The sequence below is a fragment of the Rhinolophus sinicus genome, linkage group LG01 (genome assembly GCF_036562045.2).
Source record: "Rhinolophus sinicus isolate RSC01 linkage group LG01, ASM3656204v1, whole genome shotgun sequence".
NCBI lineage: Eukaryota > Metazoa > Chordata > Mammalia > Chiroptera > Rhinolophidae > Rhinolophus > Rhinolophus sinicus.
In genome coordinates this window covers 66,311,727-66,338,638 of record NC_133751.1, presented here as the reverse complement: position 1 = coordinate 66,338,638, position 26,912 = coordinate 66,311,727, and the positions used below count along the sequence as shown (strand labels likewise).

The window sequence follows — 26,912 nt, the reverse complement described above, 5'->3', positions numbered from 1 at the left end:
CAGGCAGGAGAGAGGGCTCTGCTTTCTACTGATACTCTGACATTTCAGTAAGCTTCAGCCACATCATTGGGAGAAGGGGGATATTCAGACATCTATTGGAACTTGAGTTATGAATATTTTGAAAACTTCCTGGCAAGCTGTAAGAGGGAGTTTTTCAGTCACATGCTCAAGTTGAGGACAGCATCATCTGGGTCTTGTTCCTCTAAGTACAGAAAGGTGGAATGTGCCATTCCCAATTCAGTTCAATGCATCATATCTGGTTTTCTAATGACAGCAGATTTTTCAGAGGAAGATCATTGTGACATTCTCATCTCCTGTGCAATTTGTTTTATTGAAGACAAACTCCAGCTTTCTAGCCTTGATTTTCTCAGGCTACAAGACAATCAGCTCATGACCCTTAAATAGAAGACCCAGCCCCAGTGGCTTCTAACATTATTTGTCATGAAGTCACCCAGTCCCCTTTCAAATCATGCAGAAGATTTGATTCCATGGCTTTCTGCAGCGGTGAATTCAACAGGGTAAATCTACATCTTGTGAAAAGTGTTCATTTGTTCTAAATTTACCATGCACTAATGCCATGGAGTGACCCTTTGTTCTCCTGGGAAGCAACCGAGGAAAAGCAAGGAAGTCAGCAGTGCAGCTCAGGTAAGCCTGGCCCTGCAGTGTTTTCTCTTTTCTTGTTCCTCTTCTATTTGTAGGCAAATAAGCACCCAGGCTCCTGTCTGCAAAATTCAGTCCAAGCTCCCACCACCTTGTCAAACTCTTCAAGGGAAACATTACTGCCTTAATTGCTTAAACCCAATTTACATAATATGGAGTTCTGACAGCCACAAACACAGGGATGCAAAAAGAAGATTAACAAGTGGGGTGCACGCTCAGCCAAGCCTGTGCAGTTTGGAAACGTGAGCAGAGAAGAATTCATTGGATGGGTGGATTCTTGTTTCATTTGCTCTCTGTCCCTCCTCCCTGCCCCTCCGTCCCAACTAACTGCAGGTTTGTTTGTTTTTCATTTGCATGCATGGGCTCCTAGCATGTGCCTAGACTGTTAATTGTCACTCCCAGCAGAGGCTCCTTTGGGCCCTGGTGAAGCTCAGGAGGCACCAGGAAGTACAGATGTAAAAACAGCCTTGCCTCTTTACACTAAGCTCATCCAAACATTCAAAATGTTAACACCTCTCGGGAAGGCAGGGACTGTGTTTTCTTCACCTTTGTGCTTTAGTGGATTTTTTCTCCCCCCCATAAAACGAAATCAGTTTCTTTTTGCAAGAGTCAGGGACAGTCAACTCCTCTCTGTGATTTGCAACAAGACCCTCTTCTTCCAGACTGCCACAGTGCCTCCAGCCCCAGGGCAGTAGTCTCCGTCATTCTGCTCTTGGAGGCTTCCTGTCACCCACAGGTTAATGAGCCCCTTAAAATGGCCTTTAATCTAGATCCAGTCACCGTGCAATACTTTGGTAACGTGAAATGTTCCATTTGCTGAGGCACTTGCCCAGGAGATACAGAAACTGAATGCTGTTTCACTCATTTCATCTAAACCAGGTGAAGCTGTGAAAACACCGTGAACTTTGAGGGACTTCTTTATCCTCAGTCCCCAGACCTTTACTGGACCAAACTTGAGGACTCTTTCCTGGCCAATGGAAAGTGGGACGTGTTTTAACCAATTGTGTAGAGACCTATTGGTCTCTATCGGCTTATTCTATCCTATCCAGAGCTCTAGCTTTTCATCTTTAATTAGCATAAATACCATGAATTCCCACCTTCCTTTACTTAGAAAACCTTAACATTTTCCTTTCAGTGAATTACTCAGTGACTGTCTTCATTGGTTTTGCCTGGAAAGTTAAACCTAGCTCCTCCCCTGAGGTCTCTGATTTATTCTGACACCTGTAATTCTGTTTGCCCTGGCCTGCATCTCTTACATATCACATCATAAGGCTACCTTGGTCCCAACCATCCACATCCTCTCTTTGGCTCATTTCTACCCATATTGAATAGTGGTTCCAGTAACTCCTGCTCTAGAAAACTTTCCTACTTGCATATAAGCTCCCCTAGGATGCTGCTACCTTTTACTTTTGCCTTGTGCCCTGAAAATCCCCATCTTTTTGCAAGTTCAGCATCCACGCCCCACTCATTATATATAGGTGCCATTAAAGTTACCCAGGAGGAGAAATATAGAAATCGGTTCTTTGTTGCTGAAGTATACAAACACAATTGCTTTTTGTATATTGATTTTATATCCAACCACTTTCCTAAACTATTTCATAGTTCTAATGGTGCATAAATCTGCTTGTTTTATGTAGGCAATCATATTTTCTATAAATAATAACAGCTTTATTTCTCACTTTCCAATCTTCATGCCTTTTACTCTTTCTTGTCTTGCTATACTGGCTATGAAGCTTTCCATGTGATGATATGATAAGAAGCATCCTTGTCTCATTACTGATTTTCAAGGCAATACTTAATTTCACAATTAAGTATTTTGCTACATTTTTAGTAGATTCCTTTTATAAGGTAAAAAAGTTCCTTTTAATCCTACTTTGCAAATGTCTTTCTTATAAATGTATGTAAGATTTTACAAAATGTTTTTCTCAATTATTTTAATATAAATATCCTCCCTAAATTCGACTCTATTTTTATAGTATGTGTATTTTTATTTGTTTTTCTTCATGCATATAGTTTTCCATATTTTTTTTCATACACGTGATTATTTAAGCTGGTAAGGTTCAAAGTGAGGTGTCTTTTTCATGCACTGTGGTTTCAGTGTGTGTGTTTATGTTCATATGTGCTTGAGGGGGAGGGTACTTTGATCTGGGGGAACTCAAAAATGTTAAGGTGAAGCCCAAAGAAAAGCAAACAGTGGTCAATGAGCTGGTATTTAGTCCTTAGTCTAGGGTCTCAAATTGAACAAAGAGATTTTGGGATTTTAATTTTTTGACTCTTCACTTAATAGGGAACTATTTAGAAATAAATAATATGGGTCTGGCTTTAGTGCCCCATATCGTATTTGTGATTATAATGATGCCAATGATATGAAAACATAAATGCACAGTATAGACCAGTAGTAGAGAAAACTTCTAATAGTGAATGACTGAATGAGGAGACAGAGAAAGATGACTCAAAAGCAGTAACGAAGATTGTATTAAGCGAGGTTGACTTTATACCCTGGCTAACCCAGAACTATAAGAAAGCCAAGGGCTTTTAGGGTATTTAAAATAAATACTGAGAATCTAAAAGAGGGTAAGGTGGGTCGATCTATTATTCACAGATTAAATATGGTAGTGGGCAACAATTTGACAATTTTATGTGTATATGAATGAGCTCTTATTAGATACCCCCGATGTGGGCCCTAGATCTAAAAGAACTAGTCAATCTGGCAAAACAATGACAACTAATTTGGGGTCAGAATTTACCCTAAAGAGAGAATTCCATGTCATGTCTTATTTAATGAAAACTCTGCCATCTACCAGCCCTTATTTTCAGACATAAATAAAATGTGAGAAATGAGCAGGAGAGAGATCATAGCAGGGGACCTTGGTTTTATGGGTTAAAGCATATGTCAGTATTCTGATTGTGCTTCCTCATATGTAACAGAAGAGAGAAGTCAGGTTACAATTGGATTCAGATTGTGATAAAGACTGAAAAGAATGCTAAGGAAGGAGGCTCTTACCCAAGGCAGTGACACAGGATTTTATTGCTTGACACAGTTTGTTGAGCAGCCATGAAGCAATTCACAGTCTAGTACTTCTGGAAAATAATGAACCATGTGTGCTGTGGTATCAAATAAATGGAAGATGGAATTGAGAGAATGCTTATGATCAGCCAATTGGAGAAATACGCAAAGTTCAGTTCTAGGTGCAAAATAATTCAGGAATGATGAGAAAATTACCTTCTGAGCATATTTTAAAGATGCTAAAGGTGAAAGCTTTCTTTCTATTTATGGCAATACTATAATATGTCCTGCTAAACATCAGAATAAAAGGAAACGCCGATTTTAAACAGTATAGAGAGGCAAGTAATTGAAAAACAATTCCATATAGACTGACATTCTTCTGAGCATATTCACTATGCAATTTCACTTTTACCATTTACCCTATTAAGGCACAGATTTAATTTAGATTCATTTTGGTTAGAGACAAAACTTCAAAGAAACTATGGAAGTAAAATTAACTTCAAAGACACCTTTCTAAGTTGATTTGATACTACAAATGTTTAAGCATTTAATGACCATCTGTTTAAAGCTTATAAAAATCATGGAAACAGGTTTTGGAGTTGCAAGTTGATGGAAGTGCTAGTTCCTTACTGCATTCTTCCCTTGTCATCAGTTTGGTAAGCGTGACAGTGTGTATTCACACTGGGTGACCGTGATACTGTGTGCACACACTGAGAAGCAGCAGCTTGCAGGAAACCTGACTGGCTTGTCTCTTTAAGCACCAGGTTCTGCTGTTTTCCAGCACTAATGCTGTGACCTGTGTGAACATGTAAAGATTTTAAGTCTCATCAGTGAGAAGTTCCAGTAATATGAAAATTTTCAGTGGATCACTTTGTAATTTGTGTACATTTAAACTATGCTCAGACTTTGAAGCTTCACTCTCTATCACCAATTCTCCTTGTAGACGAATTGCGGGACATTCATTTTAAAGTATAGAGACTTCATATTGAAGAAAGGCAAAGTTAAAAATGATTGCTAGATCAAGGGCTACACATTTTAAACATAAAAATTCATCCCTAAACTGTAAATGGAACTTAATGGCAAATTATGATGCAAAATAAAGTTGTTCTGTTTTTTGAAAAGAAAAATTTGCTGTCATAAAAAGGAAATAAAAATACAGCAACAACACCCAAGTAAATACAAGTAAGTAATTGCTGAGCAGTTGCTTTGGTCAGCGGTAAGATGTTCTCCTATTCATTCTCCCTTTCATTTATAATCGAGTTTTAGCCAGTCCCTGCTCACTCTGTGATGACTCTATTACCGTCTTCCTTACAGTTGGGTGCAACCATGAGACCAAATTCTGGTAAATGCAATGTGAGTGAAGGTGATAAGTTCCACTTCCAAGTTTGCTCTTTAAATTATTGAGCATGCCCTGCCTTGGCACATTTCCAGGAGGGCGCTGCTGCAAGGTGAGCAGGGGGAAAACTGCCTGGGTCAGAGAGATGGAGGCCACTTATCAAAGATGCAAAAGCACCCTGATCAAGGCTGTCTACCTCTGAGCTGTTACTGGAGAGAGAAATGACCGCCTATTACATTTCTGCCATTGTTCTTTTTTTTCCCCTGGTGTATTTGTTATAGTCTCTAAGCCTGAACCTTAACCACGCAATTCGAGAGGTGAGTTTAATCAGAGAAGACTCCTTGAGTAGAATTGGGGGAGATGATGGCATGAATTGTCCAGTGATCAGGATAAACTATGGCAGGTGGGGATAACTATGTTGATCAAAGCAAAAGGTGTTCACTAAGGAAGTGATAATAACAATCAAGGCGTCCTTCAGTATATTAATGGATAAATAAACTGGGGTACATGCAGACAATGGAATATTATTCAGCGCTAAAAGAAATGAGCTATTAAACCATGAAAAGACATGGAAAAACCTTAAGCGAATATTACTAAGTGAAAGAAGCCAATCTGAAAAGGCTACATTTTCTATCATTCCAACTACATAGTATTCTGGAAAAGGCAAAACGATGGAGATAGCAAAAAGATCAGTGGTTGTCAGTGTTGGTGGGGGAGAATAATGGATAGGCAGACTACAGAGGATTTTTAAGGCAGTGAAAATACTCTGTATGATACTATAATGATGGCTACATGTCATTATACATTTGTCCAAACCCGTATAAAGTAAACCAAGAGTGAATCCTAAGGTTAACTGTAGACTTCGGGTGATAATTATGTGTCAGTGTAGGTTCATCAATTGTAATAAATGTACCACTCTGGTGGGGGTGCTGATAATGGGGAAGGCTGAGTGTGAGTGGAGATAGGAGGTATATGCAAAATCTCTGTAGCTTCCTCTCAATTTTCCTGTGAAACTAAAGCTGCTTAAAAAAACAAAAGTCTTAAAAAGCTTCAATGTTCATTTAAATTGGTGACGTTCATATGTAAATTACACCTCAATAAAGCTTTTTTTTTTTTAAGAGACAAACAGAAAAGAAAGAAAAAATGTTGACTAACAAGGTTCAAATGATTGAAGAATCATGGTCATTCAGCATTTCAGACAGACCAAGAGGTCATGTGGTCTATTTCCTTTCTCTGTACATGACTACATCCTACAAAATCTGGAATAAGTAGCTATGCAACAGCTTCGGGGACAGGAGAGTTACAAGCTCACAAAAGTACTTAACCCTTCTTATGTAGTTCAAATATTAGAAAATTCTTCCTTAGATGGATCTGAAATCCACTTATCCTTAGTTTCCAATCAGTGGTTCAAGTTTTATCGTTGCAAGTAAGTTTAATCCTCATACTATGTATCATACCTTTAAATCTTGGTTTGTCTGTACCCTTTAGCCTCTTTTTTTTTTCCAAAGAAATTTCCTTAGGGTTTTTAACTTGTCCCTTACCTCCCATGACTTCCAGGCCCATTGCCATCTGGATCACTCTGTAATGGAACTCCGTCAGTTTCTTGATGTTCTTTAAATGTGGCCAGAATTGAATGCACTACTTTAGGTATGCTCTGATGAGGACAGAAAAGAAAAGTGACATTCACTGCCCTTGTTCTGGATAATGTACATCTTGTAATAGAGCATAGGATCAAATTAGCTTCTTGGCTTTTTTGGTTTTGTGTTTTTTTTTTCCCTGGTAGCCCTGCTTTATTATCTAAAGCCAATTACTTTTACATCTTGTCTGAGACAGTATGGGCATGAAATAATCTAAAAGAAGAGAAACAGAAAAAAAAATATCTAATGCATGAGGTAAAGAGGAGGGAGATATATAAGAAACTGTTTAGGAAAAAAATTAGTAGGCGTAGTAATGAATTGGATGTGAATGGTAAAAAGAAAAAAAACTTCACTGCCATAACTCTGAGTTTAAAATGAGATATTTAGGGAGGAGTGTTGGGGAGGAGGTATTAGGAAGACGTGAAGATTCTTTCAATTCTGTTGAAATGTTCACAGCCAGTTTCTGCTTTACTTGATGGGGAAAGGAGAGAAATAAACTACTTTGGAAATAGATCATGTTCAGATGCAAAACTGGGACACCGAGAGAGGAACGTTTGTTCTTATGTGCTGTTCAGAAACCATGATGGGAGCAGAACAGACGGTTTGGTGGTTAAGATAAGCAGTTAAAGTGAGGCTGTTCTTATCCTAAGCTTATTTCAAACACCCAAGTTTCTTGAATCTGCAATATGACATTGGAAATATCACAATCAGGAAGCTTTCAAATGAGATTTCTGGCACTTCCTGAGGCAGTTGTATTCTCCAAAGACTGTTTTAATTAAGACTCAGGAGATTAATTCTCACTGCTGGTGGCTGCTGTGGTATGAGCTCCCACCTTCACCAAACAAATAAATTCATGCAGGTAATTGAGCCAAAACACTTTAACATTGAGTCCCAAGGATTTATGGCTGTTTTCATCACCAAGCCTGTAGAGCTCACAGAATCATGCTTGGAAAAGCAAGAGCCAACCCTCCACAAAGCAAAGAAACTAAAAAAAGCATTTATGTTATAGAAGACTGACTGGCAGCGTATAATAAAATATATCTGGCCTCAAATTCCAACTCTTCTAACAAGGGATGACTTTGGGTAAGTTATTTAATCTTCTGAGCTCTAGTTTGATGATTTGTTTTTAAATGCATACATCTTGCATTCATGACTTCCAAATTAATCAGTTGTCTGCTATGTCCTGCACAGGTGTTTAGACACAGTCTCTGCCCCTAGGAGGTTACAGCCTTGTGGGAAGAAGTACATAGGATTACAGTTTTCTATTGTTTTGTTTTAAAGCACTGCCACGGGTCAAGTACTGTGCTAAATATTTTATATGGTATTCACTTATTTATTTTGTACAAAAGCTCTGTGAAGATACTATTATCTTCAATTACAAATGACAAAACTGAGGATTAGAAAGCTTAGGTAATTTTCCCAGTTTAATGTTTGAAATCAGGTATTTCTAATCCTGGTGCTTTTGTTCCCAACCTCTGTACCACACTGCTTATATCTGCCTGGGGCTGGGGTGGGGAATTAGGGGGACTGTGAGAACCCCACAGGGGCTCCCACCCAAGGCCATAATGCAGGGAGTAGTCATATTTAGTTCACAGCATTTAGGAGAAGCTTTTATTCCCAAAGTAGTTCAGGTGAAAGGATACCACATTTTACAACTTTCAGCATGTGAAGATGCTACTGAGCAATCTGACAATGCAAGAAAGCAAAGGGCCCTGACTCATGTGATTCTGGCATTCAGCAGCGGGAGTCAAGTTTGGGGAGTTAGTTGGGCAGAGAGGAAGGAGTAGGACTCTTCTTTCCATGTTGTCACCTTCCAAGAGCAGTAGGGCCCATGAGATGTGGGAAAAGGCAGACTTTCCCAACAGCTCATGGATTTAGGAGAAAGAAGATACAAACTATGTAATTTATTCCAGAAGGAAATATTATAACATGGATCAAATGTCAATATGTTACCTATGGAATGCAATAGATGATAACAGGCTGTGCTCGCTTTAGCAGCACATATACTAAAATTGGAACGATACAGAGAAGATTAGCATGGCCCCTGCGCAAGGATGATGATAACAGGCTTTATCTGATGAGCTCTGTTTAAGACAGTACAGAAAGAGTGGGGTTCTCCTAGTTATTTGTTACTAGAATATACTCACAATTTTACTGTTTAAGTTAAAACTCCCCTTGCCACCACTGCCTCTCCCTTAGCCCATCACCACCCCCACCTGCCAACAGTTTTGATACAGATTTGTCAAATATGCCTCCCAGTGTTACAGCACTGAGGTCTTCTCTGCCCAGCAAATGCGTGGAATTCACTGCTAACCTCCCACGACCGGGCAATTCTCTCCTAAATGGGCTGCATCTGTCTCCCTTCTGCTTTCATTTTTAATCCATGCAATCAGTCTTCAGCTCTTTAACTGTATTCTAAATTGGTTCAAATGTTTTACTGGTAACAGTTTATGTTTCTGCCCTTGAGCCATAGTAGCAAAAGAACTACATACATTTTAACAGTGTTTTGCCATTTTGCATTGTCATTTACATATGTGTGTATATGTATGTGTACACGTGTTTGTATATTATATATATACACAATATGTATTATGTGTAATACACACACACACACATACACGCATGCTAGAAGATGGTTCTAAAAGGAACACAGAATCAAAGGAAGAGGAGCAATGACAAGAGAAGAACCTAGGTTGGGACAGAAGCTAAATGTGGGAAAATGTATAATAGAGGATAATTTATCAGTCACTGAAAAGGAGAGTATTGGGACTTAGGGAAATTTTGTGCTGCCACACATTAAAGAAGGTGGACAGTTCAAGACACCCATGTCTTATTCCTATCAGGCATCAGGATTTGTTGTGTGATGGAGCAGCCATTATGGATTCTCAGATATCATACCTTTAGGAGTTTCAGGATTTGTATTTATCAAACTGGAACCGAGGAATGAGATAAGGGATTTGGGGCCACTTATCTAACTGCTATAATCAAGCACGAATGAAAACGGTTGTGACATGTGCAGTATAAGCAGCCATTCTGTAGTCAAAAGAGTATTACATGGGATTTAGGAAGCATAGTTTCAGTCCTGACCCTGAGACTAAGAAAAAAGAAAACAACAAAAATATTCCACACATTTATTCAAAATACTGAAACTACTTGTTTATAGAAACTGCTTCATTTTATCTTAAAACTGGCCTGTATTAAAATGCTAATACCTCATTTTATAAACAAGAAGATTAAGACTCAGCAAGTTAAGTAACTTGCCCAAGTTAACAAATCTGATAAACTAATGGAGGCAGATTTTGTACCAAGAACCTCAGGATTCCAAAGTATAGCCCTCTCGATTCTCCCACCTCACCTCCCAACTAGCTAGGGAAGTCACTGAGCCATTCCGCCTGTCTGAGGCTCCACGGGTTTGCCTGTAAAATGAGATAGCTCATCTAGACCAGTAGTTTCCAAATGTGTGTTTGTGTGGATGTGTTTCTGTCTGTGTGTGTGAGAGAGGCAGAACCTCCATGATCACAAAATCTCAGACAGACAGTTGCTGTGCACAGCAGACGCTGGCAGAGCTGTGCTCAGTGAGGCACTGGCCAAGCCACTGGGCACCCCCTCCCCCTGTCCCCACTGAAGACACTGAAGAGATGTGAGGAACACTTAAAACTTTGCAGACAATAGCCAGAAACCTCTGTGTAACATTCTGTGAACAAGAATATGTGTGGGTAGGTGGTGTAGCAAACACATCGACATGGCCTTTTTCTATCGCTCTTCCTCAAGACTTCTTGTTCACAGTTTCAGTGTGAAAATTCATCCAGAAGACAATTACTAAGCATCTATGATGAGCTGGGACTGAGGAGCCAGTCTCACCTCATGGGGCTCACCTCCACTAGAATTGGTGGTTGCTTTTCTTTCTGGAAGAAAGATCCATAATGATGGGGTTGTATATCCCCCCACACATACCATGCTGCCCCAATGTAGGTTCTAGTTCCAGCTCCAACACTAAGCTGTGTGGACATGGTTCCTCATTTACAAAATGAGTGGGATCCCTAAACCCCCTTCCAGCTCTGGCATTCTGTGATGTTATGCTTATTTTATGACTTCAAAAAAAAAAAAAAAAAAAAAAAGCTATTTGTTTATTTCCATAATGCTGCATCCTATGGGCTGACAGTCGCCTGCCAAGGATGAAATTACTTTTTAATAACTACTTATTTGGTTCTCGTTTTGAAATTTTTAAGTATCCCCTTCAGGGCACAAAAACATTTCTATATGAAGCTATTTAAATGTGAGGTAAGAAAAGGCTTAACCTCAAAATTTTGCATTCTAGTGTTGTTGGTTGGACTTCTGTTCTGGATGTGAAGTTGGGCGATAGGAACTGTGTTTGGGAGTTCTGTGATGTGAACAGTGTATACTGGGGCACAAGAAAAGGATGGGGAGAAAAAGGCAACTTTATAGAAGCCAAGGGCGAGCTCTATGAAGGAATTGCATGTCTTCCTTACCTCTGCTGCCCTCTATTCTCACCTTTTACCTGCTCCCTCATTTGTAAATGGACTTCCGTGGTTTTTCCATAAAAATCCTCTTTTGAAAAATACATAAACTGTAGAAAGGGAAAAATATTCTTATTTTGTGTAATAGATACAATACAATGCACTCAAACTAAAGGAACTATTAACCTAGATTTGTTTTTAACTGTTTAACAGATAACAAATATGGGAGAGGTTGAGAGTAAAAGGTTTTCATACAATTTGGTGACACTGTAAAATATACAGCCCTTTGGATAAGTAATATAAATTCCAAATTCAGAATGACATTCCTGGTAATTCTAGCCAAGAAAGGACAAATATCATTGTTTTCATCCCATCTTTGAATACTTATTAAGCACTTAAATAATACCAGACTATTTATATTGGTCAAAAATTAATTGAAATTTATCTATCATAATAAAAAATAAAAACCAATCTAGATTTCAAAAAATAGGAGATTGATTTAGTGTGGTATATGAATTCATTCAAACATTATGAAGCCACTTAAAAACATTAAAAATATATATGAGAATATGAAAGCTACTGAAAATGTTTAGACTATCATGTTAAATAGAAAACCAAACCACAAAATGGTCTGTAGACTGGTATCTCAACCATGTAAACTATGTGTTCATATAAACAGATTTAAAAGAAATGTGAAAAAGTGAAACAGAGTTTTATACGTGTGGTGATACTGCGTGTTACCCTTTTGAAAGTCTGGCATTTAATGTTGATATTACAGTAGTTGTGTTTAATATTTTAAAAAGGGTCACATTCCCTAACGACACATTGCGTGCACGGGATCATATTTAACTACACGAGACTTGTTAAGGTTCATAGTGATTTCAGTCTCACATCGTGGCTGCCAGAGATCTGACTCTTTGTGCATACCAACTGTGCAGAAGATTGTACAACCCTTTGGAAACGGCTGATACTTTCGCAGCTCTAATTCTTTCTCTAGGGGAATATTCGAAAGTGGCTTCTTTGCTGATTTCATAAATTTTCATTTTCAAACTTTCCCCCTCAGTCTCTTTCTAATGAACTTTCTTTAAAAAATAAAAATCCTTCCTGAAGTTTCACGCTGCAGTACTACCTGTGGGTATGATTCCCTCTGTGAGGATGTCAAATTTAATTAGACTGTGCTCTCTGTTACTTAATGACTCAACCAGGACGAAGACTCCAGGATCATAACCTCCCGACCAAGCTGCCGGGTTAGCTATTTCAAGGAACAACTATTCATATAATCCAACCATAATTATTTTAAACCATGCCCACAAAATAATAAAAATAGTAATGCTCACTTAATTAGACCCTTCACCTGAGGATAACCAAGCATTTTAGTGAAGATTTCTTCACTCGATCACTTGCATAATATATCCAAGAAACAGGTGGGCAATATTAAAAATCATACTTTTAAGGGCTTCCTTAAAAAAGGGAGGGGTAGACACTTATTCCGTTTCTGTCTTTTCTTCTTATATTAACTTTTCAACTCACAGATTCCAATGGAATGTGACAAATGGATACAGAATCCAGTACTAGATAACATAATAAACATTTGGTTAAAAAAAAAAAGGCAATATTTTGGAGGGATCTAAAAATGTTCTTTATCTTCTGAAAATATTCACAGCCTTTTTATTTTCTAGCTCCTCTTTGATGATTCTCATTTATAAAGTGCCTATTAACATGTAACCAATGAAGCAACACACGACAAAAATTCCGAGATCTGAGAAAAAGCCTGTCAACCTTGGAGAAGTGAAAGGCACACAAAAAAAGGCAACTTGACATCCAAGCATGAAAGCGACACTCCTTCAGCCCATTGGACTTGAAGCAACACTTGTGAGGCCACATTGCTCTGTGATAGTGCTGTCAGCCCAGAGTGACCTGCCAAGTGAATCCCTGTCTATTTTGTTCACCACTGTATGTATACCCAGCAACGAAGACAGTATGTCTGGCCTCTAGGGAGTGCTTAGTATTAATCCATATTTGTTAAATGAATGAATTTACAGTACTTTTGATTTATTGATCGGAAACAGATTTTCTCAACTTGTAATAAACACTTTGTCGATTGAATGGATTTTGATAGTAATTTGAACAAACCAGCTGTAAAGAGTATGTTAGAAAGAATTTGGGGGAAATTTGAAGATGGACCATGTAGTGGATATATGTCTCCAAAGACATGTCCAAGTCCTAATTTTCAGTACCTGTGAATGTCAACTTATAGAGAAATAGATTCTTTGCAGATGTAATAAAGTTAAGAATTTCAAACTGAGGTCATTCTCAATTTAGGGTGGCCCCTAAATCCAATGACTAGTGTCCTTCTAAGAGAAGACACAAACAGAAAAAGGAACCACACAGAGCCACAGTTGCAAATTCCACTTGCACAGGCAGAGATTGAAGCTATGCTACCACAATCCAAGGTACACCTGGAGCTGTCAGAAGCTGGAAGAGACAAGAAAAAGGGTACTCCTCTAGGGACTTCAGAGGAAGTGCATCCCTACCATACCTTGATTTTGAACTTCTGGTCTCCAGAAATGTGACAGAATCAATTTATTGTTTTAAGCCACTTAGTTTTTGGTAGTTTATTGGTAGCTGCCCTAGAAAATTAATATAGGCCTTCTAGTAGATAGAATTAAGAAACAAAGGAATTACTGTTATTTGTGTTAAGTGTAATAACAGTATTGGAGCTATGTGGGAAATACACACACACACACACACTAAGTCCGACAATTAAGTTCGCAAACTCATCCTAGAAAAAGTACTACAGACTTCATTGCTGAATATCACTACAGTCACCTTAAAAATGCTCCCCTTAGGAAGCTAAGCACCAACACCAGTGCCTAGTCCACCCTTCAAAGAGATTTTGGACTCTTTTTCTGTAATGGCCATTAGAGCTATCATTGTATTACTTTTGATATCCTGAATGTCTTTCTTTCAATATTTCCTTTATCTTCAGGTTAAAAAAAGAAGTCATTGGGGGCCAGATCAGGTGAGTAGGGAAGGTGGTCCAATACAGTTATTTGTTTACTGGCTAAAAACACCCTCATAGACAGTGCCATGTGAGCTGGTGCACTGTTGTGATGCAAGAGCCATGAATTGTTGGTGAAAAGTTCAGGTCGCCTAACTTTTTCACGTAGCCTATTCAGCACTTCCAAGCAGTAAACTTGATTAACTGTTTGTCCAGTTGGTACAAATTTATAATGAATAACCCCGGTGATATCAAAAAAAGGTTAGCAACATCACTGCAACAAGTTCACGAACTTAATTGTCAGACTTCATGTGTGTGTGTGTGTGTGTGTGTGTGTGTGTGTGTGTGTGTGTTTAAAATTAAAAACTTCATTATTAGGGTTGAACTATAAGATTTTTTAATTGACTTTAAAATAAATCATCAAAATATAGATGATACGACAAAATGGTAACTGTTAAGCCCAGGAACTGAATATTTGGATAGTCACCATATTCCTATTTTCTGTGTATTTAAAAAAATTAATAAAATGCAGAAAATAAGCATTACCCTAAACTGTCTTAACTTATGATGTGTCGTTCTTTTAAATAACAATCAGTTCTCCAAACAGGTACTCAATTTTACAAATCATCTTCCAATATCTAAACTATAAGCTCTAACCTCCATAATTTTTATTTTATGCCTTGAGACTGGTTTATTTAATCTTTTCACAATTATACTCTGTACATCTAGCTATCCAGCTTTCAAAATAAAATTGAATGTTCCTTTTGGTACCATTTCAAATCTTTCTTTTTCACAGGTTAAAATTATTGATTTAACCAGTGAACAACTGACAGGTTTCTCTAATTCTCCCCCAAAGCTTCATGAGCAGCTACACAGACCAGCAACCACGAATCTCCACACCCCCCTTCCCCCACTGTCCTGAAAGTTAGGTACCAGGCTGGTAATCACTCTCATGCTTCATAGTCAAGTCCCCTCCTCAGACGATAGGCTGTCTCCTCAGCTTCTGAAAATAGCTGATTGTCTACCCCAGAGGGACGACATCAAAGTTTGACAAATGGCCATTTATTTCACTTCTACTAGAAGGTGATTCCAGCAAATTAAATTTTCTTTTTGGTACTCCTTGGTTCTCTCTCATCCTGTTGCTGATCTTTGCTAGAGGGATAGAGCAGTCCATTTGCTCTATTTTATCACCAGAAGCTGTTCTCATAACTGTCTCTCAGGGACACCATCCTCTGGCCTATAGAACTTATCTTTTGATCACGGGAGAATCACTCAAGGCCCCTAACACCACAAGCACTCCCTTATCGAGAGTCTGTGACATCTAGTATTGGCTGTTCTTCATCCTTTTATGGCCCACCTCCTTGCAGAATTATATATTAGGTAGTTTAATCCCTTCCAGGGTTATTGTTCCTTCTTTTTTTTGTGTGTAATGTAGACATGCCACAGATGGGCTTCATAAAATGCAGGCTGGTATTATTATAGTAGGAAGACTACCTTCTTCCAACCTCTCCTGCAGTGGAATCTGAGGACCCAGGCCCCACAAATTCCCCATTCCTACCCCACTCCACGCACACCAGCACAGAATTGTCTTTTGTAGCCCTTCCTTCCTTCTCCCTCCATTATGTAACAAATTTAAGTCATGGATTTTTTTCCCCCCCAGAAATATGCAAACAGTGTTTTATCCTGATTACTTCTATTACTGTCACCAAGAAATGAAAGGGGCTCTTCTTGAGAGTGAAACGTGGGTTTGCCATTCTGTTCCAAGTTCCTCTAAAACCAACTTCCTTTCGTAGTGAAGCATCTAAATCATCACAGAGTCACTTGTTCAGGATTCATGAAATGACTCTGCTATACTACAAACATTTTCCAGTATAACCTACATGCTTGTCAATGAAACCAAAAAGCTTCTCTCGTACTTCTCTTCATGTAGGTAGAAACTTCTCATCAAGTGGTCTTACCTGACTACCTAATTTAAGGAACATCTCCCAGGCATATTTTTGTCTTAGCACTAATCAGAATATATATTTATATAATAATTGTGGGTTAGAATTTCCCTCACTTGACTCCATATATCAGATACAGATCAGGTGATAAATAAATATTTGTTAAATGATTGAGTATAACGTGCAAAGTCCAGTTTTACTCTGCTTAACTGATGTTATTTATTTACTTATTTACAAGCTATTTTTCTCTCCACTGCTCCTTCTCTATTTTTGTTTCTCCTCTCCTATCTCTCTCATCATCTTGCCCTGCCTTTCCTCTTCTCTCTTATCTGCTACCCTATATATGACTTTTATGGATGACACCTCACATATGGAAGAGATAGCCCCGTTTGTTGTCTATTAAGTAATGAACAATGGAAATGAAAGTTGATGCACATTTTAAAGGGTCATAACTTTCAATCATATAATGTTTCCTAGCATTGCAACAGCTGTGATTTTAAAAGTCTTATCAAAATTCAACCATACTGGTATTGGTGTAAAGGAGACTGAAAATACAACATTCTACTAATTCACATTAATTACATACAAGGATGTAGCTATCTAAACACACTGATGTATATTTGTACATGATGAACACAAGCTGGGTTTCTTGAAAAAAAAAATAATGTAAGTCAGGCCCAAAAGGCAAAACATGGGATGTGCAAGATTAGTGGAGCCTGCCTTCAAAAGGGAAAGAACATCATTGCTATCAGTTTCTATAAATGTAGTGTTTTTTTAAATCCTCCGTATGTGTGTGGGCCATAGTTTTTCCCATATTCATCAAAACTCGTCTTGAAGAGGTGGCAAAGTATTAGAGAAGATACCCCTCCATAAAGCCTCGTGTGATAGTATTTGATGAGAAATCAATGTTGCCAAGGCTAAGTGATACATTAATCATTCTTAAAGGTATTGAAGAGACACACCCAAATGTATAATTTCATCATTAGTGTCACTAGAATATTTACAACTAAGGCTATGGGATCAGACGGACCTAGATTTTAGTTCAGATTTCATCCTACTGATCATGTCACTTTGGGCAAAGCATTGAACCCTCTGAGCCTCACCACCTTATATGTAAAATGAGGGTAATAAATTGGTTAGTGCCATATAGTAGTAAGTATATACAGTAAGTATTCAATTAAATGATAGCTATTGCTATCACTATGATTCTCTTTAGCATTGCGATGTTGTTGTTGTAGCGGTGGTGATCAGTTTGTTCTTGTTAAACGTGAAAAGAATTTGCCAAAATAAGGGAGGTCAATTCTAAGTGCTATCATATGGAAAACGTGTCAACTAAAGCAAATGTAGGTGCCATAAGAAAACTAGCATGGATTTTCAAAAGATGACTAACATTAATTCCTTCTTTACCCATGAAGGAAGCTGGGCCATTAAGGGCAAGCAGTCTATTCAATGTCTCATCTAGTATTTCCTACAGGCTCTTTCTAAGGATAACTTGAGGAACCACTTGGGAAATGTCAGCTCTATCACATTGCTCCAGGGATCAGTGAACCCATTTGGATTAAAAAAGTAGGAAAAATGTTTGACAAATTAAAATCCAAATAAATGTCATGTTTTACAAAAATCTGAATATCCAGCAATTAATTTTCTCTGATTTTTTTTTTTTTCCATTATGGTTGGTAAGCTTTCTCATGGAAATTTCATGAACAAAATATCATATACCAAAACTTCTTTTGAAAATGTTTTCTTGGGGGGAAGTATAGTCTTATTCTACCAAATTAAGATATTCAGAGAAAAATGAACAGAAACATGTGCCTTTCTCTCACATCCTCAAATAAGAACACAAGATTGATTCACTTGTTTAAGAAAAACAAAAGGAAATCTAGAAGTTATATTCTCAGAGTAGTTACAAATGAAATCTAAATTCAAATCAATGTTAATACCACAAAGCGAAAAATAGCTGGAAATTCCTACTTATTTTAAATTTTGACAGGCTAGAGATAAATTTGCTATATGGATATCACTGAGTTGTGCTTCTGAATACCAGTAACTACAGTTAACTACCAATAACTATACCGGTGCTCCAATATACAGAGCACACATTCCAAAATTTCACTTATAATTCAGTCATTTAGAACTGGCAACACACTTTTCTTTAGAAACACTTATAATTTGTGGTTAAATTCATACATAAGGCCACAAATGCTACTTTTACATAAAATCATTATAAATTATTTTACATTTACAAAGAAATTACTTAATATACTCTTTCAAAAATAAAACATAAAATAATAAAATAAAAATAAAATTCTAAACTGCAATAAAGTGTATCATTTTATATATAAGTTTTATGAACTGGATAAAAGGATGGCAAAACTCAAAAGGGAAGAGAGGTGTGATGTGTTCAATAGAATTTCCGAAGAAGGCTAAGGGCATCAGAGGTTATTAGGCCAGATTCTCTTTTTCCCTAAATAATTTTAGATCATACAGATGGTACAGGTATGTTTTTAAAAAAATATTTAAGTATCAGTTATTAACTAAAAAATGTAATAGAGAGAGAAAAAGAGAGGGCAACTGAATTACAAGTATACAGAAATGTCTGGAAATAAAGGAGATTGCCTGGGAGGAAATTACTGAGCTATATGTAGAGAATGATAAAGGTACAGGGATGTGTATAATCTTTTGGCAGATTAAGGAAATTTCGGGGCAGAAATGGGGACCTATTTGTTCTACGAGCTGTCTACAGTGTGGTAGAGATGTTTCTTCATGACATTTTGGTTGCCAAACAGATAAGACACATAAGTTGCGAGAAGGTAAACACTTAGAAGGCACTTTTGTGATATACTTATTGAGCCTTTTAAGCTTGGCGGTGGAACAAGTTTGCCTGTCTTTACCAGGTTAATATGCAAACACTGGCCAGTTCTGTCTAGCCATGCATTAAATATTGGGTGTTGGTTTTCTAGCACATCATGCAACTACTTCTTCATTAGTAGAGCAAAAAATTAAATGGGTGGTAAAAAGGTATTTGATATCATATTCATCCATCCTGTAGTGCAATGCCATTGCAGTTGTTTTCACATATTTCAAAATTTGTTTGATTTCTGGGTTCCCATCTGACAGTCAACCTAGCAAGAAGTCCAGAGAGATTATTCTCTGTGAATAACCTTTCCCTGTAATGCCATAGTGCTGGCCCTAGTCCGCAGGCTACGTCATCTTCAATTAAACTGTGGCTCAATCAGCGTGAAGACAGTCTTCGTATTTTTGCCAGAGAAAGGTTTCTCCTTTGTGACTAAGCCTTTGCCAGCTGTTGAGATGTTCACCAATTGCTGCCTCAGCTCCTTGGTGCCAAAGCATTTACTGTACTAGTAATTAATGCTGTTAGTATTGTAATTAAAAAAAACCAAAAAAAAAACACTTTTTGCCTTTATACTCAGGATGATAATGCTGCAAGTAAAAATTAATTAAAATGAGATGAATTACCTTCAGTTAAATGAAACGAAAAGAGAACAGGAGGGGGAGAGGAAGAAAGCAAGAGTTTGCAGCCTTATTAATGAAGCAAACTGAGGAGGTTGGGCTTTAAATTTTCTCCTGATTCCTTTTCTTTTGTGTTATAGTCTAGGTTAATGGAGCCAAACACTATCAGTTGGTGAAGGGACACAAAGAAGTTCCAGTTTTTTTCCTTGGGTCACTACAAGGAACACAAACATGAACGCCCATGTTTGTTCAAGTCCCCCTTCAAATTTCCCGTATTGGTCCTCTGAAGTAATGGACTGTGAAATTGGCTTTTATATGACTATTAATTAGATCTGAGACCTGATTTTTTTTTTTTAAACATTTGATGCAGTGAAGAAGTCTGGTTCTTTTTGTGGTACAAAGTCCTGACAAATTCAATCACTGATCATAACAGAGCTTGAGTGAGAAAATCTAACTTCTCCCTATCCTGGAGCACAGGCCTGGTGAGAGCCAAGTTCTGATGAGAGCCAAGTTCTTCATCTTCCCCTCTTCTGAATTTTCTAAATTTAGCCTCCCATTTCTATGTGAGGGGCATAGCTGCTTTTACATTAGCAAAGCAACAGTGCCCTAAATTTCATAAAGGAATAGCAATCAATTCATCAATACACACATGCTTAATGAAACTCATGGGCTTCTGGGGCTACAGAAACAGTGAAAAACATAATAACCCTGGTCATTAAAGAATTGACACATCTCTAGAAAAACAAAAGCTAAGTTGCATAAACCACGTACAAGGGGACAATTAAAGGCTAGAAGTCCTGGCACTGAGTAAAATGCAAGTCTGTGTAAAGAGAAGGGACCTGTGTTCTGGAGAAGTCAGTACTGACTCTTTGGAGAGAATGAACCAAAGGGAAGGAGCAGAAAAGGGACACAGTTGAGGAAAGGGTTTTCACCACAGTTCAGAACATATAATTTCCATATATCTCAGACATCGGTCAAGAGGGGGAAAAAAACTGTCAGCAGGTAAATAATTGGGGAATTTCTCTAGCACTCCAGGAGACTTATTTGTACTCTAATCATATCTGGAAGACACCTGTGATTCTGTTTGGTGTCATACCTTTGACAGTCTACCCCTTTAAGCCTTGAATCTGTGATACGCCTTTGTTACATCTTCAGCCAGAAACATATTCCTCCAGTTTGTAGATGAGGATCATTATGTGGTTCATCTTTCAAAGTTAGGGCCCTAGTCGCAGGGCAGAACTAAGCGCATTTAGAGAAATACACATTGAAGTACAACAGCTCTTCTCGTGGGTTTCGAAATCAGTACAAGGAAAGATGCTGGGCAGCCATCAGATAATCTCTGAAAAGTACTAAATATAGTCCTCCAAATCCCACAGTCATCGCAGGTTTGGGGCCATTTCACTAGTATTGCCAGGAAACAGTTTTCCAAGAAAATGGTAGTATGTATGATCATGTGACTTCTTCAATGTCTGTTCTCACATGGTACAGATTGTAAAATCAGATTCCTTAGTTTTAAGAACAAAGTTTGTAGTCTCTTAGTGAAGCCATCTGTATTTGTACAAACGGAATTTGTAAAAATCCCTTCAGCCGAAGATGTTTAGAGAAAAATGTTCATTTGGTCCATTCAATATCTAGATGGAAAGCCTGCTGACAGTCTGTTGAGCCCTATAGGAGCTTTCCACATGCTTTATAAAGGCCTTGGCTTGCGGCAGAGCATCTGCAATTTCCAAGTGAGAAAAATCAATCCTAGTTCCAGCTAGTTCAGCCTGAGAAAGAGACCAGAGACTAGATTGAGGAGCTTTCTTTTTTCTTCTTCCTCCCTTCCTTCCTTCCTTCTTTCCTCCCGTGCGCACGCTCTCTCTCTCTGTCTCTCTCTCTCTCTCTCTGTCTCTGTCTCTCTCTCTCTTTTTAAAGCAGCAGGGTACACTTGCTGCCTGAGGCAAGGAAGATCCTGAGTCTCTGATGAGCACAGGTCTTAAACACCCAGGAAGTAGAGCTATTAGGTTAAATGAACCTCGCTGGGCTTTGATGGATGTCAGATAAGCTTCTGAGCAGCTGCTGAACTACTCAAACTGGGGAGAGGCCTGCACCAATTGGAAGCATCCTTTTGCTACATTAGTAAGAAATTAGAAAACAAGGGAAATTTATTTATCCCTCCCTATCCCCCGCCTGATACATGATGCGTGACAATGTGCTGTCAAGTTGCATGGCATTGACAAAGTTAAAGTGTACAATGGATTGATTTTCCAGCTTCCTTTACTTATTCCTTGGAACCGTGTAGAAAAGAAAACTGCCATTAAAAGATGGGAGAGCTTGCAAGAAAAAAATGTGCAGCCACATTTTAATTAAGAAACAATGAACTTCATTATACTAGCGACACAAGAAAAGATGGACCTTGAAGTACTGAAGCAGGGTGAAGAAAATGGGCCAAGATAGGAATGATAGTAAATTACTAGTTTAAGGTAAATTACTGATATTCTGTGACCTCTATGAATTTTACTTTGCAGTTCAATTTGTAATAGTCACATAGTTTACTTGATTCTTTCCACCTACTTCCAGAAGGCATAGCAACATGCTCTGTTAATAGCAGAAAATTCTCCTGCTGACTGGTTCAGAGACTCTCCACTTGAAATGCTGGACTTACAATCTGGTTCAAGCAAAGAACTGCTGACTGGCAGCTGGCACATGCACAAGTACTGGCTCGGATAATTTAAGGCTTGACTCTTAGACACAAATACAGTGAGATGAGGGATTTTGGAGTTGGCTTCACAGGGCACAGTCTATCTCTATGCACCCTGTTCCTGTGATAGTTCACTTTTCTTCCATTGTGTCTGTTGAATAGGAGCTTGTCTTAGGTTTTTATAGGTCTGATCACAGATCCCATGGATTGGAGAATACAGGCTCATTCATTTTTTACTTTAACTTTGCTTATGATATGAATATTAAGAGAAAGAAAAAAGAATGAAAGGGAATACACAGAGAATAATTCATGAAATGACCAAATGCTTCCTGATAGATAAAAAAAAGTGGAACTTGACAAGAGATAAATATGGTGAAGGACATTGTAGCCAGCTTGGAGACTTCAAGACTTCATTCATTCATTCATTCATTCATTCAGTCAGTCAGTCAGTCATTCAAAAAAGGAATCCTATTTCACCAAACTAAAATGACTTCTTGTTTACAAGTCAACCTTAAAATTAACATCAGAGTTGACTGCATTAGTCCTGATAGAGTAGGTTATTAGAAAAGAAATTTTATTCTAAATGTACCAACTGAAATATAACAAAATCAAGGCCTCTTCTGAAAAACAAAATTTGCCTTTTCTTCCACATTCTAATTTTTAAATCTCTGCTCTTGAGTTGAGGACATGAGTACTTGCATTTCTTGATATGGAAATGGAAACTGCTATTTTTTTTACAAGACCTTTTTTCCATCACTTTCAATTCTAAAGTGTAATGAACATCCGGAAATTATGTTTCATGGAGCATGTGGATTCTTTAGGGTATGTTTGAGGTATTTTATATAGCGTGCTTTTTGGAAATTCACAACCTATATAAGCATACTAAAGGGTCTGATCTGTCCTGTTAAAAACAAAAAACAAAACAAAAAAGACTTTAAATCAGTATCTATGAAACTTTTCAACCACAGATATATATTTTTAAATATAATTATATTTCTGCAGAACAAAAATTCTAAAAGATAGAATTTAGGATATGCCATTATAATGCAAAGAAAATAGACTAACACTCAAGCAGGCGAACATTCAAATTTTTGTTTTCCTGATAAAGTGTGTCCTTATTAACATAAAAAATCACACATGTACATGCATGAATGCACAGAAGGAAGTAAGGAAGAAGGAAGGGAGTCAGGGATGGGGAAAAAGGGAGGAAGAGAGAAACAGAGACAGAAAGAGCTTGATTTTGCCCAAAGCCTTAAGTAATTTAATCTCTAAATCTTTTTTAGTATGTAATAGTAGTGAAAGTAGTGCTGTATATCAGTAAAGGAAAATGAAATTATATTGAATATCTACTATGTGTCACTCACTTTTAAACAGTGCAATATACTTGTATATGTTATTTCATGAAGTTATCTGAATAATTACAGCAAAAAAAAAAAGACATTTTTCTCTAAAGAAAAGATCACAGTATATCTAAGATGTGGCCTTAGTATGTAGAGAAAACAGTGCATCTCCAAATGCCTGTGACTTCTATAGTCTGTTCTTATATTTGGATTAAAAGGAAGATAAATCTTGCCTGCATTATTTTAATTCAGACACTATGATGGAATTTAGACTAAAATGAGTCTCACTTTCTGGCTTTTAGATCTCACTTCCAAAAACTACTCTTTCACACATGAGTGAACATATGGGAAAATAACAGCAGGGACACAGTAGGTGTTCAGTAAATGTATATGATGCTGTTTAGTATTAAAATTCTTAGTGCATATGCATATTGCTTGTGTGTCTCTACTCTAGGTTAATTATTATCAAGACGTTAAGGACAAGATACATGGAGCCTAATTCACTGGTAACTAGAAAAAACAAAACAAAACAAAAAAACTTGCTTTGTAGTAAAAGGTTACTTTTTTTCCCCATTTTATTTCTCTCCAAAAAAATATTTTTTATTATTCCGGAAGTATATTTGGCTTAGTGTTAGATTTTTCTGACTATTAGTAATTTATGACTTTAAATCTGCTGTGCATTTCCTTTAAAACACAAAAAAACTATTGTTTTCAATAACTATGTTTTGAGATTCATATTAACTCTAAAAGAAAAGAATACTAAATACTAAAAGAAAAAGTGAGGAAGATGACTTTCCAAAGCCTCTTATTCCTAATCTTGACCTTTATCTTGACTCTCACTTTGGGGCTGGTGCCCACAGCTTGATTTCACTTGTGAAAAGCTAAACCATATATCAGTAAGTCTTGGCTTATTTATAACTCTCATCTATTAAATGGGCAAGCTAAAAAGCATCCCCCCAAAATCAGAAGATAATAGCAAATGAATGATTACAATTGAACAAGGTATTGAATGCTACTTCAATGTTTAGTAACACCTTTTGGGCCCCTACTTTGCCTTCAATGTTACAGTATTCAGAAACAGTCCATTGCTTAAAGTTCCTTATCTTGAGATATTTGAATGAAAAGCAAGATATGAATTCAAGAAATCATCAAATACTCTCTCCTTTGAGCTAAGCTTTGTGCATGTTACTGCACCTGAAAGGGCTTAATTTCTATGGTGGCAATGCTAATGATTGTTGATCAGTGAGCAAAGCAGGGGAAAAAAAGGAGAGCAAGAAGGTTTCCCACTATATACGAAGTAATTAACTATGGAATGGAATGTATACCACAGTGCCAGGTTGATAGACTCCATACAAGTCTCCTGACCCAATTAATATGGAGGTGTTGTAATTACAGGGTATATACTTCCATCCCCTACATTTATTTTCGCTATCGTTTACTAAATGTTCACAATAGCATTTAGTCCTCACAAGAAACGTTAGAGAGGTTGTTAGCCCTATTATATACAGAGACCAAAAAAAAATGTATACAGATTATAAGAAAGGAAAACTGTATACTCAATATATACCAATAACAAAAGATGAATACAGGTCACGTTTGACTTCTGCAATTACAAGAGGTGCTCAAAGTGGTTCCCATCAGCATCCAGACACTGCTGATTACTGTGAACTACTGCTTGAGCAACGCTGACTGAAGTGTCCACTTGTATACATTTTTTTTTGGCACCCCTGGTATATAAAGTAGCTAAGGTTCAGAGAGGATTATAAGTGGTCAGAGATCACACAACTCACTGCCTGGGACTCAAACCAAGTCCATTTAACTCCAAAGACCATGCTTTTTATCACTGCCTAATTCAATAACACACTAAACCAAGTTCTCAAATGTGTCTTAAAATTGATAGTGGGGGTAGAGGTTCAAAGGGGATGACATTTAAAGTCCAGACCAAATAAATTGCTTGAGAGGGTTTTTCTGCCTTGGCACTACTGACATTTTAGGATGAATAATACTTTACTGTGAGGGACAGTCCTGTGCATAGTAAGATGCTTAATAGCGTCTCTGGCTTCTACTCACTACATATGATTCGTATCTATCCCTTCCTCCACCAAGATGTGACAACCAAAACTGGCTCAAGACATGGCCAACATTTCCTGGCGGGGGAAAATCGCCCCAGGTTGAGAAGCTCTGGTCTGGAGGAATGACCACCTAAATAATAATGAGGAGCGGCTGCATGGCTCAGTTGTTTAGAGCGCAAGCTCTCAACAATAAGGTTGCTGGTTCAATTCCCACATGGGATGGTGGGCTGTGCCCCCTGTAACTAAAGACTGAAAGTGGCGACTGGATTTGGAGCTGAGCTGTGCCCTCTACAACTAGATTGAAGAACAAGCAACTAAACTGAAGGACAACGACTTGGAGCTGATGGGCCCTGGAGAAACACACTGTTCCTCAATATTCCCCAATAAAAATTAAAAAAAAAAAAAATTAATGAATCCTGCAAGGGCTCTGATATTTATCCCAGGCATTCTGGGGCTTGGATTTTCCTGGTTCTCTCTTACCAAGGGATCAGCTCCCTCAAAGGCTCACTAAACAACATGATCCTTTGGGCTTTCACTAAGCTAATCAAGCTTTTGGTCATTGCAACATGATTTTGATTCTGCCTGACATTTCTGAAAAATGGCTAAGATCCTAGAACAGAAGCATAAAATAGATAAAATTCTGAAAATATTTCTGTTACTATCCCTGCATAATTGTGATCTGCTTAAATATGTCCTAACTGCGGCTGTGGGTTACTTGTAATGGGACAGTGGCTAAACAGACAGTATTTTCTGAGTCTACCTGTCCAGAGCACCTAGTGCTCCATGACCCAAAGCTTGGGGGCAAGATATTTAGGAAGGGAAGGCATGAAGAAGAGGAAGAAATTAACTGTGTCTCATGCCTTTATACAAACTCATTTAGTAGATGGTGCTAGGACCCGTTCCCCCTGTTGTCATGTCAGTTTTCTATTCTCTCTTTCCTGTGCCCAATAAAATCAGCCAGAGATTCTAGTCTATGAGTATCTACCCCTTCTCTAAAATTAGCTAAGAAAATATAAACCTGATATCAAGGCATCCCATATGTTCTGGTATTTGCTGAGTTAAGAAAAAAAATGTGGTCAATAATAATAATAACATGGCTTTCTTTCTTTTATTTTCTTTCTTTCTTTCTTTTTTCATTTTTTTTTTTTTTTTTTTTTTGTTTTTCAGTAGCTTGCTATACCACTCTACCTGCAATCTTAAAAACAGAGGGAGTTTTGTGCTTTTATGTTCCCACTCACCCCATGCATCATTGACGCTACATCCCATAACCATCACTCAACTGACATG

At 37.7% G+C, this 26,912-nt stretch overlaps 1 protein-coding gene and 1 non-coding gene across 3 annotated transcripts in view; one reads left to right on the top strand and one right to left on the bottom strand.

Annotated features, from left to right (window-relative positions):
* The window catches only part of LSAMP (limbic system associated membrane protein), a 591,098-nt gene that overhangs the window by 373,172 nt on the left and 191,014 nt on the right, over positions 1-26,912 (bottom strand). The window lies entirely within an intron of this gene.
* On the top strand, positions 8,623-8,729 carry LOC141568184 (U6 spliceosomal RNA). Its single transcript, XR_012491228.1, has one exon. It is a non-coding gene; the product is annotated as a U6 spliceosomal RNA (small nuclear RNA).